The following is a 14,775-nucleotide window of genomic DNA, read 5'->3' on the forward strand; positions in this document are numbered from 1 at the left end:
TGATGACCCTCGTATTATTTTCTTCACCTCACCCTCAAAGTTGCTTGCAAGTTGCCGCGGCTCAAATCCGACAACGGGTGCGCGTTCCTGAAACTCCTCAGACTCCTCAGAGCTCGGACTCGAAATCTATGAAGCTGCACGTTCAATCAGTCCGCAGCAGATGTTCTCTAATTGCAGTCATCTGGCGGCGCTGCGTTATGTAAGGACGCATACCGGTCCCGCTGAACAATCTCGGGTCTGGAGGAGCCGGAAGCTGCCAGATCAAACAGCGCTATCTGTACGGTATCGCCCGCTCATGTTTATTTTATGCACTCCTTTATTTTAAATTTGAATGTAGATCCGTTCTCAGGCAATAAGGCAGATGGCTGGTCAGTTGCACGAGCTCCTTGTTCCAATATTCTTCACCCCCTCAGGGAAATATCATGGTAATAGGGGAGGGGTTCCTGCTCGGAAGATAAATTGCAAAGTGTTCTGGTGAAAGGGAAGCGGCAAGGTGCACTCCAGAGTATACTAATTCTGTTGGAGGGCTTTATTGAAACGGATCACTCGAAAAAAAAAAAAGTTTTGAGAATGAACTTTCTCTTCTTGCAATATTGTAAGGAAAGTGCCACCGTAATTCTGAAGCCCCGGTGCGCCGTAAAGTGAGTTCAAGAACAGCGCCGTAGAAGCCGGCCCACATCCCTGCAGGCGGACGGATAGATGAGTGCATTGATCTACGTTATTGTGCCAAAGCCCCTCTTCGGGTGCTGTCTGCAGATCCATTCATTTCTCTGTGGCACCAGTAATGGCACTGTAAGCAGAAATAATAGAGCGGAGATTAGACAGCTTGTTATATTGTCTAATTATTATGCACACAAAACTGTTGCGCTGCAGCTTTTGATAGCAAATGCCAGTGAGATTTTCTCCCCCCAATTTCCCTCTAGATCTGAACATTGTTTCTTCTCATTGTTTATAAAATGTGATTCACCAACAACACTCGTTGTTTTTTTTTTATCTTTCATTGTCTGGCAGAGACAATTGCTGCTGTGTCGCCGGCACAAAAGGGCCAAGCACCCGCCGCTAAGAAACATTAAAGTCATCCTCACATCTGCACTGTCACCGGCAGGGCGGACGGTGCCGGACAGAGTGACACAGGAAAATGTAAACAAAGAAAGAAAGTGAGAGACGAGAGGAGGGGGTCGGAGGAGAGCGAGTCACCAGATGGTACAGTGAAAAGAATACACAATGGTAACACTACACTGGCCTTATTCAGGGTGCTTATGTAAGCCTATACCGCGCTAGTATAGGTCGCTCAGATGGAGAATGTGGCATTATGTTCATCAGTGGCGTGGACATCATCTGAGAAAGCACTCTTGGATGATGTCTGAAAATACAGTATTTTATTTTATAAATACACAGATGCAGTATATGAGCATACTTTCAGTATTGGAGGCCAATAAATCACAATATTGTTACTGCAGATTGTGGTTTAATCTTGTCTGTCATCATTGTATCAGACATTACGGTCATTCGCGAGTTCATAGTTTTATTTTAGGTTACTACTAGAATAAGTGAACATGCTTTAATGCGGTAAATACACGTCAGTTTTCTCCTTTCTCTTTAAGGCCCGCCCTCCTGAATACCCAGCCTGCTCTGATTGGTCAGCTCATACACGTCTGAGACAGCACCGCTAACAACGACAGAGCAGCTGTGCTAAATCAATTCTGACGCGCCAAACTAGTTGCCAGGAAGTTAATTTCGCAAATGCATGACATAGTGACATAGTGTGATGTCACAAAGTCACAGAATTAAAGGCGGGGATACTTCAGGAGCAGTGTTTTCTGTGGGAGAGAGGAGCTTCTAATGGTCCAGACTGTGACCTTTTTTACTTCCAAGATCTTTTCCATGCACATTTATCTATAAAACACTGAAGGAAAGGAAAACAACTGAAAAAGCATAATTAGTCTCCATTAAAAAGAAAATACCTGATGGGATTGTTTTATTCTGAGGCCTAATTATATAGGCTCATCTATAAACACGTTCTTAGATTTATCCTTTCATTAAATTCTGAGATAATTAGAGTACAGAATACCTTCCAAGAATCCAATTTGCAATTGAAGCAGCTGTGATCCATAAATCTCAAATCAGCTGAAATTGACGACACCTGCCTCGCGATGCCCGCTTATATTATAGCCGGCACAAATGAGGGTTGAGTCGGGAACACAGACGAGGGAACCAAACTTTTTCTGTTGCTCTCAGTCGCTTCGAGAGATACCTTTGTTTTGACCAGAAATACGAGCCAGGATTCGGTGAGCAGCCTGTGTGTGTTTTGGGTGCAGAGGGAGGTTGTTTTGTTTTGATACGGTATCCGCGTGGCTAATGTAGCAACATGGGGTCGTTCTGGTAGCTGTGAGTCAATACGGGCCAGCTCTGAGCACCAGCTGTCGTACCTGGCCTCGTACCCGCGCATTCACACGGCCTCCTGGCATTTTGTCAGCTCTGCCGAGGGTTCACTGCAGTCGTCATCCAGTCAGACACACAGAGAAGAAAACTAACTAACAAGGGAAACAGTAATCAGTGTTGGAGAGAGACATGCTGGGTATCAAGTAAGACAGAAAGTAAGAAGAAGTCGGGATCGTTCTGCTCTGCTCAGCATCGTAAAAGTAAAATCTCATATCTCTCCTTGTGTCGGGGAAAGATTTGTTCATCAATGAAAGATTCGCCGTGGAGTTTTGCTCTGGGGTCAGTCTTTTACGAGAGAATCCCTGTTATGTTTATCTTATCCACAGGCATGAGGAAGCACATGGACATGCAAGGGCCCGGCGGTCACATGATATACATTCCTCCTAATGGTTTAACGCTGCGCCACTAACCCTATAATCATGGTCCTTTTAGGCAAATCTCAACCGCTGAACAGCCGTGTTTCCGACGCGCCCCCGGGCAGGTATTTTGGGCGGACAAGACCAGGTCCTCCAATGTTGCTGAAGTCCAGACGTGATGTCATTAGCTGTAGCTGCCCCACTCGCAAACCCGTTCCGAGCACTGAGCACCACTTTCCTGAAGATCACTGACTGGTAGACGTGCTAAATTATTAACTGCAGGTACTGAAAACAATTCTGAGCATGGCGTGATGCAAAATGTATACGCGCTCCGCCCATGTGTGGCCTCTCTGACCACTAAAAGATCCCATACTGAACAGACAGACATTGAGATAGACGGCTAATGGACCTTTTTATAACAATCGTAAACAATTATTGATTCTCTCTGTATGCCAGCGTTGGTTCAACTTTGCCGTGATCGGGCAGAGCCAGATATCAACGAATCAGTGGGCGTCGACGACGGTCAGTCACGGCTGGTTTTTGTGCCTTTGAGCAAGGTCAGTGAGACAGAATGCATAGACGGTCAAGCTGAGTTCAACAGGGGTTTTCGTCCTTAATGGTCACAGCCGGATTTGACTTCCAGCATGCAGTTTTTGCAAATATGTATTGAACAATGGAATAAAAATAGAGCGCAACCTGCGGCTGGCGTATACGTAGTGTGACCCGTGCTATTAATAACCGCCATATATTATGTGTTGTCTGGCAGTCAAGGTTAACGTGTGCGGGTGAAAAGCTCCTGAGCAAGCACTTCCATTGTATCCGACGCCGTGTGCACAAACACGGGACACCTTGAAGCCCATTCTCTCTCCCCAAGTCCATCAGCTGCCGTTACCCAAGCTACGGGCGATTAGCTGCACTCTGAAAGACGAGAGTTTATTGTTACTTCCTTTCGCACATCCGAAGTCCATTAACATGAGTTAAGATGTTTACCTTTCGGTGAAACGTGAACAGCAGCTCTCAGTCAGCGGCTCATTGTCCGTCCCAGCGCGGGTCACCGGTTGTTCCTGAGTCATAAATCACCCGAGTTCACCTTGTCCAGCGTCTCGCGTCAGGGTTGGAGGATTGTCACAGCGGGGATTAGAATATCTGTTGTTAGTGTGTATCAGGGATTAGTGTTGATTGTAATCACTGATCCTTTCCCCGGCCGTGGAGGTCACAGAGCCGGAGGCCGCGGAAAGGCTGCAACAAAACAAACACCCCCCCCCCCCCTCCTCCTTCTCCTCCTTCTCCCCCCCACCCCTCTCCACCCCCACTGCATGGAATGTGCATGTATGTTTGCTCTGGTGCCCCTTTGTTAACTCTCAGCGTCTGCAACACAAATGTTGTACTAACTAATGTACCAATCCAAAGTATAAATGCAGGTTAATGTTCCGAAAAAAGCAGCGCTTGCACGCTGAAGTCGAGCAGGTCAGTGCGGGGCTGAGGTATCTGCAGGCTATTGAAGCGTGACCCCCTCCTGTTCCGACTGCCTCCCCCCTTTACTGCAATAAAAACATTCTCTGAATATGTGAGTTGGGGGTTGAGTGCAGAGTCAGAGCGGGGCGGGTGATGGAGACCAAAACTGTTTTACAGGTGACTGGTCGAGCCAAAGCCCCAAGACATATGCTTGCAAGAGCCGTAGTAATGACTGAAGTCAAAAGGTTGAAGCTATCCTCGAGCTCGAAGGCAAATTAATTCCTCGGAGAAAAGTTAGCGATGTGGGTTTCTGCAAAACGGCAGATTCTTTATGTTTCAACGTTTCTTTAGCTTCAATTTTCCATCTCTCTCTTGTCGGACCATCCTCGTCTTTGTTTGGTGACCATTTTAAGCCCAACCATGATGCTTTGCTCACCCCAACCAAGTATTATTTGTGTCTAAACCTAAAGAGAGTGTAGGCACAGCGTTGTGTGTTAAAGAGAGAAGTACAAAATTCAACCGAAACAAACGGAAATTTCCGCATTTTTCCAATTTTCAACATCTGGTTTTGCAGAAACATTGTGGGCTAACATTTGTTCTGGCAGTTGGGTTGCTCTTGCAGATGTCGACGCAAGTTATGTCGGAAAGACGTCGTATGCGGAGCGTTTGCTTATTGTGAAGATGTTGGTGGAACGTCCTCCTAGAATGTCCTCCCAAATTTCTAAAATCTCCCCACACTGTGTCTTTTTCAACATAACTTTTATTAGTCGGGCCGACGTCTGCAAGAAGTATGTGCGCTATCTCGGAGAGCGGTTCATCAGAGCTCATCCGATGAAATCGGTTGCCTCCTGCTCCTGGAAATTACCCTATTATTTAGTCTGTTACTAAATCTGAAGCTTGATTAACTCGTGTTTGAAGTCATGAAAATCCCTTTTCACTGATATGCGTGATTGGCAACATTGTCATTCTGGTATTCAGTCCAATGTGTCGACCCTTGTGTCCTCTTTTTTCTAACGTCTTTCATATATATAAATGATATCAGTTTGAACAGGCCTTGTATAATCTATATTCACAATAATAGAAAAAAATAGTTTTTTTCATTGATAGAACCCCCTCGGCTATCTCTGATGTTCACCTTTCTTCATGTTTTCTCGGTCCAACTACAGAGTTATGATGACAGAGATCTGAAGCATAATGCAGATGCGGTCACATCAAAGATGAACCTCGACTGTGTGCTCGTCTCCGTCCACAGATCTGACACCTCCAGCTCTGGTGTGAATCCATCTGTCTCTCTCCCCTTCCCAACCGTCCTGTTACTATCCTGCAGGCGACGATCTAGTAAAGCCGACATGCGCGCGATATCAAAAGAGAAGCCCTTAATCCTGTCATCCCGTCTTCATATCACTTTCGTATATTTCGGGCTCAGGGTTGCAACAGTCTCTGAGGGCACAACATCCTTGTGCAGCCGTACTTTTGTTATCTGTGCTGAGTCTAAATCAGAGACCTTGATTATATCCTGTAAACTAAAAAGCGTCGGTAAAACAATGCAATCTGTGCCACAGGGTAGAAAAGAGGACACGTCTCTGTGCTAAACAGACGAGGGGGCCTGCAGAGGGATTACTGTGTTAAAAGGAAAAGGAAAGGGGCGATAGTAAATATTTACCCTCGCCAGAGAGGTGTTTGGGTTTCGAGCGCTTCGTCCAAAGTCCAGAAACTAAAACTGTCCCTTGGCTCTTTCGTCTGACTCTCCCAAAACTCGGTCGAAACCGAATCAGGCGACACCAGCAGGCGAAAAACATAAACTCCATTTCGGAGGTCTGACCCTCACAGGTGTTGTTCGACCTTGGATTCCTACATGCGTGTCATTTTTTTTTTTTTTTTTTTTTTTTTGCTGCCAGGATGAAGACAGATATTATGTCTGCACCGGGGATTATAAATCCTGTTGATGCACGTCGTCAAGGCTGGGAAGGCCTCCTCACCTAACCCTGTCAGAAAACACACGCCGATACAGACTGTCCTCCCACATGTTCGACTCCCCGCGTGTTGTATCTCCACAGGCAGAGATAGCAGCGGTGCCAGCCGTGGGAGGGGGAACGATGGAGGCCGCGGGATTAAATTTACTGAGATGGGGGTTTGTGGGCGACGTGTGAAGTTTCTGAAGGATTAGACAATGAATCAGCACAATTACCGATAAGAGACAACTCTAAACTCACTAAGGTTAATACCACCGAGCTATATTTACACAAGAGCTCAACTCGTCATGTTTATATGACACCTCAGAGGAAACATTTGTGCTTTTAATCCTCCGCCTTGTTGCTATTATTACTATTAGATACAAGACTCTACGCCACACGAAGCTGCGAATGTGTTCTCAGGCTGTTGTGTGTATACAGTTGTGTCAGCACTTTTAAAGCTGTCGTACTGTTGCTATGTATTTACAATAACAGTGTCAGATTTAGCACTAGAAATCCGTACGATTTGAAACAACAGGTCCTTAATTTCAGACCTCTTACCTCGAGCTTTCGGCTGTTATTCACGCAGACAATAACAGATTGTTAGATTTGTTATACACTCTGGTGAGTTGTGCTCCCAGATGTTTCAAACGATGTTCAAACACAAAGAAATCCACAAGTTTACGCAAGCTTAAGTTTCATTTGGAGGCCCGACACAAGACATCCGGGGCAGAGAAGTTGCGTACGAGACTAAATTTAGTGTAAAGCAACACCTCACCTCATCATCACTCCTGTTTATCAACCTGACCGCAGCACATCTTCAGGCTGTTGCTGCAGTCAGGTTGATAAACAGGAGCGAATATTAATCCTCGTTTTAATCCCACAAATTAAGATGTCATTTCTGCGCCCTCCTCCCATCGGTAAATGGATCCGAGCAGAATCCGATGTGACTCCAGGTGTTTATTCCTCCAGAAGGTGTGGCTCTGCCCCTCCACTCTCTGCTCCAGAGCCGGCTGGCCTTTCTTTTGTTTTGTGTCGACAGAGAGATCCCTCACAGGAGAAACAACCTGTTGTGCATTCAAAAAAGTCTTTACTATTTATTCTTTATGTTTTCTGCCTTGCTGCAATAAAATCATTTAATCCCTTTGGTTGATCCAGACCTGCCAACATCATGTCAAACTTGACAAGCACATGACTTTGTCTCGTGTTTGCTGCGTGAGACAAATGAGTGAACCTCTTTCTCCCTTGTTGAACAGAAACATAGTGTGCTCTGTCAGGGGCCATTGATTTAGCGCTGGGGGGACAGGAGCTGAGAGGTCAGGCTCTTTTGGTGGACGAGGGGACGTAATGAGTGAAGGAACCGTCCTGTTCTGTCCCCCTTTGGCAGCGCAGAGCATCATGCGCTCACACAAAGGCTCAATGTTTGGATCTTATGCATCCCTCTAAATGCGTCCCACACTGTCAGGAAGCTAAAAATAGCAGGTTGGATGAAACGTTTTGAGGCCCTCGGGGTTGTGTGAGAGGGGCGCATTAGTCCTGCTGTGCGCTCACTGTTAAAGGTTTAAAGGTTTGTACTATTTTTTTTTCCACGCAATGGCAATAATGGAAGGAACGCTGCGTCGGACGTAAAACAGGACCAGCAACAAAAAAGATAAGTTTGGCCGTGGAGGAGAGAGAGCGCACCGACCAGCGAGCCACCCTGCTGGTTCTCCATACTTCAGCCTCAATTAACAACTAATTAGATTTCCAGATTGATTTTCTTTCTTCCGGGCATTATTCCTGTTACCGTAGGATGAGCGTGAAATTGAATTTGAAACTTTATTAAGTGAGGTAATTAATTCAAGTAAGCATGAGTCTACTTTGGGTTTTAGTTGTATTGTAGTGCAGCTGGAAGAAGAAAATCATCCTTTGTGTGTTCAAGTGGACTCAATATTGTCCAAATGGAAAGATAATAAGAATCCACCTTATTCTGTGCTTTTATATATAATAATAGTGAGCGGATAATATGAAACAAGGGCTTCCTGGAATCATGAAATTATATTGTGATTTAAAGTTAATTGGCGGGGTTAATCATGCAAAGCTTACAATATGTTCATTTAAATATTACTTATTTTAGTTAATGTAATTAGTCTTAAAACTACATTTGAAATGTCCGGAAAGATACTTACATGGCAGAGATCATCATGCCAAAGATGTGATGAGGCTGAACAGTGGCGTGCGCAGACTTTTTGAAGGGCGGGGGCGAAAAGAAGGGCACTTTAGCGCGCGTTTTGGCTCCCAAGAGGGCACTTTAGCACGCGTTTTGGCTCCCAAGAGGGCACTTTAGCGCGTGTTTTGGCTCCCAAGAGGGCAGTTTATCATGTTCTAACCAGCCAAGGGGGCAGTTTAGTGTGTTTTGCCAACCAAGAGGGCACTTTGGCACGCTTTTTTGGCTCTCAGGAGGGCACTTTAGCGCGCGTTTTGGCTCTCAGGAGGGCACTTTAGCGCGCGTTTTTCAACAATTGGGCCACGAGGGGGGGCGATTACCCCCCCTGCCCCCCCCCTGTGCACATCACTGAGGCTGAATATTCACGAAACCACGTGTTCCTCAACCTAACCAGCTATTTTTGTTCTCTAAACCCGACCAAACAAAAACAGAAAACAGAAAAGAAATGGAAAAAAAGTGAGTCAAAGTGGTGTAACATTTTAAGTGAACGACATAACAACGTTTTCAAGCTAGTATAGAATACCCAGTCTCCTGAGTGAGAGACCTACGCCTGCTGCAGGTGAGGATGTCGTCGCTTTTTCATAAGTTACAATGATTGTCCTGGAGCGACACTAACATGGCGATATCAGATACACCATCTGAAACAGTGCTCTCTCGCTTGGCAGCTGTTCACCCCTCCACCTCCTCCACCCCTCCTCCTCCTGCTGACATGAAAGTCAGCTCATATATAAAAAGCCTGAACATGATATGACAAGTTATAAAGAAATGTTGATATCATATGCACCAAATGGACAAATTGTGATTAATTACACCTGTACTCTTCCTACCAGTTCACCCGTAAATGGCACCGAGGGAAGATATAAGTAACGTTTCTTGCCCGCGTGCACACGACTGTGATGTAAACCAGCGGTTGGTTGCGACAGCAGGTCGTCCTGCTGACGCTGAGGCTTACACTGATTACACTGATCGCTCAGCGAGGTAAAGACTTGATGGTTTGTTACAGTCAGTAATTGTAGGGAGACCTGACGCTGACAGAGCGCAGGATCAGGTCTGACATCAGGGAGTGGTGGTGGGGGGGGGGGGTTAATGCTTACACTGCGGGTCTCCCCGCTGCCCGTCAGTTACATCACCATCTGATTACATCATCTCCCACTGGGACTGGTGAGACGACCCAGCGGCTCCTCATGATTGGACCTTTGCAGCGGCCCACACCGCAGAGCAAGATGCCGTCAGTGCAACTGTGGGGCGATTGTGAAGAGGCAAAGACGTCCCTGTCTCTGTTATTGTGTCCGTCCCTCTGTTCATCACTCTCTCTGTTATAATTCAACATGGCTGCAGGGAGAGTTCACTCAAAGTTAACAGTTAACAGCCTCACTCGCTCTGTGGCTGCCTGCCTGCCTGCCTGCCGGCCTCGCCTTGAGAGCACACAGCAATCCAAAGATTGACTGAGGCAATAAAACAGACGAGTGGCCGGAGCAGCTCAGCTTTGATCGCGCGTCCCGCATAGTTTTAAAGCCTGTTTACACCCTTCAGGTAAGGTTTCACTCGCTTAAGTGGGATGTTACATCAACTGGGATTCCCCTGACGCCCGACTAACATCCTTATTAAAGGCGCTGGTATTCATTTACGCTCGTTTTATAACGTTCGTAAATATCACATCAGACAAGGCTGTGATGTCTAATGTTAAACATGCTCAGCGTCTTTCGTTCGGAGTGTTTACTCATAAATCAAACTAAAACGTTGACCTCGCGATGATGGATGAAAAGTCGGCGGATCACCACATTTGTTGCAAATCGCTCTGAGGGGAACATGAATGTCTGTGCCAAATTTTCAAGGCAAACCACCCGATAGTTTGGAGACATTTCACTCAGAATCACAAATGTGAACCTGCTGGTGACGCTGCGAGAAACATCAGGGGAACACCAAAGTCAGTCAGCGTCATCCTCTGGAGACCGTGAATGTTTACAGCGAACTTTAAATCCAGTCCAACGGATGTTGGGAAAGAGAATTCTTGGATGGAAACGGATGAGTCTGCATCCCAGTGTTTGTCCTGCTCCGGGCGTAATCAGCTTTTATTTTAATTGGAGACACTAACGGCTTTTTCTCCGTTGTTGCAAAAGCCAACGCGCATATTATCAGAGCAAACAGCGAGCAGGGGGATTTTTTATTTTTTTTGCAGGAAGAGAATGTGGCATAAGCAGGCACTTTGTATGCAGCGAGTCATGAAGTCGCTCAGATTAGAAACAATCCGCTGTTCATGGCCGCCGAACACGCAGCACTTGCTAATTGCGAGATTGCGGAGCTGAGTTATTCTGCTTCCAGCGGCTCAACGGCCTCGTCTGTCTGCGAGCAGGAGGAGCATTTCTCGAGCTGCATTCATTGATATTTCCCCGCAAATCTTTTTAATTCTCCGTCACAAAGATTCTCTGTTTTTGAGCCTTTTAATAAAGCCATTTATCATCTCCTTCTGATGGTTAGAAATTTGCGTTTTACGGTTCGGCGTGGGCAGATGATTATGCACATTAGCGGGAAATGTCACCAAACAATGAAGTGACATGAATCAGAAAATCACTTTCTCAGCTTTCAGAGGCCTCTTTTGTCTCGTGGGGTAAAAAAACAAAACAAAATGGCGGGCGACGGCGAGGAGACACAGCGCGTTTGTCTCCGCTCCAGATGGACCGTGTTTATGTGGGATAATGTTGCCGTCAGTAATTTCACCTGTCATTACCCTCACAAATAGAAATCCCTGTTTAATCAGCATTTCCATCACCGGATGCTTCTGTTAGTACAAAAAAGAAACTCCAGAGCTAATGATTGGAAAAGACTGCTGTGTCATTCGTTCGGAGACTCACGCACACACTCTGGGTTTTCGTACTAAAGAGTTCGTGATGTGCCTGTTCAGTCATGTGGTTTTATCGCCGGTTCTGATCTTTACTTGCAGCCTTTGTGCTTTTTGATGTTTGTTTAAAGTCCTGACTGGACTTCATTTTCCGTGCCGCTGCACGAGATCTTCCCCTCGCTTTTACCCCGCTTGCTCATATTTCCCAAAAGGCCCGTTTGAAGGAAAGTCAATGTCGCGTCACATCCGAAGGCTTTGAAATCGATCGACTTGATCCAAGATGTTCCTGTGCTTTCGCACAAACGAGCAACAGGCTCCGGGAGACGCCGGGATGACAACGCGGCTCGATTAACAAACTCGTGAGTGGAAGTTTCCTGGCTGCTCCTCAGACGCAGTGAGCAAAGTGAAGAATTATGATGCTGCGAGTGAATGAAATGAGCGTTGTGTGACTCACGCTGCGCTCTGCGGAGCCTGCAGGAGGCCCGCCCAGCACAGCAGCCGCTTGTCTCTCAGTCTAAACAACATCCACAACACACTGTATATCAACCGCAACCTGCTGGTGCTTTTAAATCTGTCAGGAAGACACATTATCCACCTACAGATTCAGTCCAACCTTCCGTAATAGTCCTGCAGTCTGTTCATGGCAAGACAGACAAGATGATGACCTTGAAGCACTGAAGGTTTGTGGAAAATTCCAACTAACTAATCAGTAACATGCGAAGTAGAGTCAGGGAGATGTTTCTCTGAAAAGCAACAGCTCACTCCAAACTTTAATATCCTGCAAGTTATCTGAGGAAGGAGGAACAAGTAATCAGTCTGCCCTTCACATACCTCGAGAACTGTTCATCCATGCAGCACATCACACTCTGCAGATAGGGTTATCGGACCGGGGGAGCAGCGTGCACACCTCACGTGATCTCTTGGGTAAGCAGACATAAACAAAATGGAGATTAGCGCAGCACAACAACTTGCTGAAGAGAAATGAGATGTTAAGCGAGTCTGGATCCGTGAACTGGAGGTGAGGTGTTCGATTTTTGTAAACAGTTGTATGCTAACTCACTCGCTACCGTTGAAAGAAAATAGTAGTGATAGTAAATGTGTCTGACTTATTTGGTCACTTCACAGTCTGTGGGGACATGACTAGAATTTAAAATAAAGTCCGGTGAGGTTGAACAAAGTTTAGGCACAGCAAGAAAAGAAAACAGTGATGACCTTTAAAACTGCTCGAGAAAACCCCCCCCCTGATCTCCGACGTTCGGATTTTCTGGGAGTCCCCAGCGAGGAGTGGAAAACAAGTCTGAACCTCGAGCACACGAGTGAGCTATGATGAAGCATAAACACACTCAGGTAGAGGGTAGAAAAAAAAACACACCTGAAGGCACATTCCCTGTACGTGATTAAACAGCATCCTGGCGCTGAGTCAGCCCTGCAGGCCCGTCAGGTGTTCAGTGATGATCCAGAGCTCCCGACTTCTGATTGGCTCTCGGTGTTATCCTGTCCCGATGACGCGGCGCTGAGTGTCCTTCCTCTGGCTGACATCGACATGACGAGACACGAGGAGGCAACGCGCTCGTGATTTTCCTCCACCTGAATCGGTTGCTCCTGCGTGGTGTCCGGATGTTTATGATTAAGCCTTACAGAGTCATAACGATGTTTACCTGCGTGTCTGTGCTCGCCGGTGGACTTCACAACCAAACATCCCACCCGCCGACACGCACGTCAGACCCCCGTTTAAATGTGTGACAGTCTGTAATTACACTTATTGTTTTTTTAAGGCTTATCTTTTACGGCTTCGCCCTCCACCGTAAACGTGCTTTACAGTATCAGGCAGGACGGTTGCTGGTTGGATACGGAGGGTTTTTTGCGAGCTACGACTCCCCTGCAGGTCGGCCTGTTTCTCTGTCATCCAGTAACGGGCTAATTAAGGAGAACAGTAACCCGTGGGACCACCACCCACCTTGTTGCTCGAGTCGTTTTAAGACTTCCAGAGAAACTGTTTCATCATGGGGCAGTAGGTGAGGTGTGTTCACAGGTAAATGTGTTCATTAGTGTGAAAAAGCCTGCGTGTTGAAATATATTGTAAAAATGAAGATACGCTATTTCCCACTGTTTCATTTTTGACTTTCCCAGTGGATCCAAACCTCGGAGGGGACTTCCACACCACCCTGTGATTAGATGGGAGGACGCCGTGATATTTACTCGTCGCTCCGTCGCTCTCATCACCTTATTATTTTTGGGCACACAAACAAGAAAAGCAAAACCCGAGCGCCTGCTGTAGTTTCTCCTTCTTTTAACACATTAGGTAATGATTAACTGGTGCCTTGTTTCCTCCCCGGCTCTCACCGTGTGATCTCGTGCTGTGCGTTTCAGCCCCGGCCTCCCTCCCTCCTTCCCTCCCTCCCTCCACCTCATCCTCACCCCCTTCCTCCCACCGTCAATATAATACTCCAGTGATCAAACCCCTGAAGCCCCCAACGGCGAGCCAGGCGGCTTCAAAGCACCTGTAGACCGACTCCTCCCTCCTCACGACCACACTAGCGTGTCTGTCCCGGCTGAGAACTCATTCTCATTGGCTTGCCGGGCTGTTTTTTTTTTTTTTTTCCTCTAACAGGGTGAAGTGTGGATTAATGAAAGCGTTTGATGTCTGAAGAAAACAACCCGAATGGCACGACGAGCCTCCAGGAGCTTTTCCTACAACGCCTCATAACTCTGCACCAGATAAAAGCTACCTGAATCTAGTTTACGTTTTATATTTAACGTTTGCAAAAGTGGGAGACCGTCCCAGGACAAAATAAAGTGAATGCATTCTGATTATACATATTTTTAAAAAAAGGCATGTTTAGGGGTAAAATGTAGTGAAGTATGGCGTGACATTTATTTTCTGTATTTTGGATCCAAGCGTGTATCAGCAGTTTGGGGATTTTCAAAATGTTCATATAGTTGAAGAAGGAAAGTTAAAGGAAAGAACTTAAAAATACCAATAAATTGTATCAGAAAGATTCAAATTTAAATGTCAGTTAATGTTTGTTTGTATTTTTTGAAACCGTAATGTCAAATAATAGTCCAAACCTGGATTTATATTAGATTTTTTTGGATTCAATCAGACAAAATATTAGTTTTTTGCATGTTTAATGTGGATTTTTTTTTTTTCATTGTTGCCGCTGTTTATTCATCTCATTGGTTATACTCTTTGAATTGGAATTAACTAACTTGACTTTTACCAGTTCAACATTGTAAGTACCAGATTACATCTTCCTGTTGAGAAAACCTCCTAGAAATTTATAAGAAAATTGCAAAAACCCAAAAAGTTTAGATGAGAAGATTCTGTTGTTCAACGTGATAATCTGCCATCTTGAAAAATATTTCATTTCTTGCTGAAAGTGAAAGGATTAATGCCACATTCGTGTCCGTACAGTAGCCTAAATATAGCTTAGCTTAATTTAGTCAAAACCATTCACAACAGCAGCTACAAGTTTCTGACAGTACGGCCCAGGATGCTCTGTGGGGCCCCAGTGTCCTCTGGGG

The sequence above is a fragment of the Sparus aurata genome, chromosome 16, assembly GCF_900880675.1.
Source record: "Sparus aurata chromosome 16, fSpaAur1.1, whole genome shotgun sequence".
Lineage (NCBI taxonomy): Eukaryota > Metazoa > Chordata > Actinopteri > Spariformes > Sparidae > Sparus > Sparus aurata.